Raw genomic sequence first — 3,021 nt, forward strand, 5'->3', positions numbered from 1 at the left:
AAGAGATGCATCCAGCAGCGCAGGGGTTGGCGCCGTGTCCAGGCACCTGGAAGGCATCACCTCTGGTAGATGGTTATGCCCAAGTGGGCTGGTCAACGTGCTTCCCAGAAAGGCAAAGGGACGTGAACACCCAAGTCATCCCTGCGGTGGGATCGCCGCAGATCTGCAGCGGGTGCTTCCCTCCAGCCTCCTCTCCCGGGCGGCGGCTGGGCTGAAGCGGCGCTGACCGGCCCGTCCTGCTCCCCAGGGCGTTGTGAAATGGCCAAACGCTCCGCTCGCACCCGTGGGCAGATGGGCCACAGTTGTTTTGTTAAATAAGGCAGCTGTTAGGAAGCTTCTGGAGCTGGGTTGGGGGGTTGTTTTTTTGTCTGGTTGGGGTTTTTTTTGGTTTTTTTGGTCGTCTTGTTTCTAGTCTGGCAGGCCAGAGAGATTTATAGAAATAACATCAAAAGGCCTGAAAGCGCAGGGGATGTATGTGCTAAACTGACCACCGGCCTCCGGATTTCTCAAGCTGGTATTTATCACAGCACTGGCAGCCAGGGGAGGCGACAACAACGTTAAGATCCAACTCAAAAGTCCACAGCGAAAGCGCATCAAGGGCGACCGCTTTCAACCAGCTTCCCAGGAACCCCTGCTCCTGCCCTCTCTTCAGGAAAGAGAAATCGGAGGCAACAAAACGCACCAAAAATGTAAGACCGAAAAGCACACTGGTCTGTCGAAGGCTGTGATGTAGAAAATACTCCCACGGCTGCAGGTTGCTCATGTGCCGCTACCCTTAAACCTCTGAAAGACGGTCCAGCCACCACAGGAGATGCCTGGCACTGGCACTGCAGCTCAGGGCCACGGGAGCCAAGTGATGCTAATCCGGTTATCAAAAAGTGTCAAAGCGTGCGGAGCTGTGCGCAGCCGCAGGACCGGTCAGAGGAAAAAATACGACGCGATGCTTAAGGGAAGAGACCGGAAGGACAATTATTTTATCCTGCAAAATCTCCAATTAGGACTCGAAAACTTAAAAGGCGGAGGCCCTGCAGCAGCAAGGGCCAGATAAGGTGAAGACTGGTTTTGTTTTATAATCAGTAAGGTTTTCATACTAAGAAAAAAATACTGAAAAAGAAGCAAATCAGTGGAAAAAAATTGAAAGCACAGGATTTGTTCTTTAAAAACACACAAAATATTTTTATAGCTAACTACAAACGTAATGACAGACATTTACAAGATCTCTTAGCGCATATTTCCACTTACTTTTTTGCTCTCTTTTCTAGAATTAAAGCTGTCGTAATTTTCAATGACTTTAGGGCTGTTTCAACAGCTGAATTACAAAACAGCTCAGCCGCAAACTACAAAATAGACTTGATGGTTTAAATAAAGAGGAAAAAATAATCCACATGATTCACTTCAATATAGATTTACATAGGAAAGATCATTCTCTTGATACATTTTCTAAGGTTGTGAGATGAGAAACTTTCAGTATTTTAATTTACACTTCGACCTTTCAGATCCTAAGGAGCAGCAGCTAACCAGTTACTCATTTCTCACCTTTCAGACCACTTCCCTGCCGAAAGGGAAACTGGGTTGAAGCCATTTGCCCCTCAAACGTCCTCCTCTACAAATGGAAGAGACCCAAATGACAGGACAGGAGTCCCGCGCAACGCCTCCCTTGGGGATGAACCCTGCTCCACAGCCAAAGCAGAAGGGCAGCCATTTCCCAGCTCGCCCCGGAGGCAAGGCTTGCAAGCCACATTGCTCCAGACTGGTCCCCAGTTCTTTCAGCATCTCCACTGCCGATCCCGAGCAGAGCCCACGGTGAACGAAAGCAAGCGTTCAAATACCTCAGAGCTCGGGGCAACACAGGTTCTGCTTGAGTTGGGAGGAGAGATGGTCTCCTTGTTCTTAAATCTCGGCAGTTTGGCACAGCCCTAACGGTATCGTTGGACAGGGCAGCGCAAACGCGATGGGTTTCAATGCTGCTCAAAGCCTAAGAGATGATGGAGTTGAAAGTCAGACTCGAAAACCAACTTAGAGTAAGATCTTTTTGAAAAGAAATGTATTTTCTTCATAAATACAGTACAATTACATTTTACAATGTCTTTTTACTTTCTAGACATAAAAACGCTAGCTTTTAAAAAAAAAAAGAGTTCCTATACAAATACATGAAAAGAGACACCCCCCCCCCCCCTCCCCACAGCCCCCCGCCCCCCACCCCCGGCACGGAGCAAAGCCATCGGCCGCGGCGCGGAGAAGCGCGGTGAATCCCGGGCTAACCTGTGCCAGCCCTCGGAGGGAGCGAGAGGAAAGCCAACCTACCGCCGGGGTTCTGCTCGCCCCGACCGCCCCGACCTCGTGTCGGCACCGTCGTACAGGCACCGGGAAAAGCGCATCGCCGGGCCACGGCTGTCGGGAGTCACCGTGCGGGCGTCACGGCGCGCGGGACGCAGTTGTCACCCGTCTGACGCGCCGCTGGTCACCGCTGCGCGCTCCTGGAGCAGGAGGTGTCCTTGGAAATGGTTCTGGCCTAAACCTCTGCAAGTCCCCTCGCCTCAGGCAGCCTCCAACCCGAAGCAAAGCGAAGGGCAGCTTCCAGCCTCTCGCTCCGCCGACTTGCCCGCGGAGGCAGAGACCACACAGAAAGAATTTCACCCCCCGACGGCACTTGCTGACCTCAGCCACCCTTGGCAGCCTCCTAGGGAGCAACTCGCGGATCCCCACGAGTCCTCAGGCCACAGACAGAAAATTGCTGCTCCAGAGCCCACCGGCGTTGCCAGGTAGGAGCTATTTGAAGTTATTGACGACATGGGGCCAGATGGGAACAAAAGCCCCCAGATCTCAGGCAGCCCCCCGAGCCATCGAACCCAAAAGGGAAGGACTTGTGAGTCCGGCCATTCTGTAAGCAGTGAAAGGAAAGAGGAAAAATAACTAAACTTGATTTTCTTGGTTTGCTCTACAAAGAAGAATATGCGGCTTTCTTTATAAAAGCTACAATTCTGCTTCTAATACCCGAGTTTAAGAAAAACTCTTAGTCTA

This window comes from Leptosomus discolor, chromosome 9, assembly GCF_034619465.1.
Source record: "Leptosomus discolor isolate bLepDis1 chromosome 9, bLepDis1.hap2, whole genome shotgun sequence".
NCBI classification, from domain to species: Eukaryota; Metazoa; Chordata; class Aves; order Leptosomiformes; family Leptosomidae; genus Leptosomus; species Leptosomus discolor.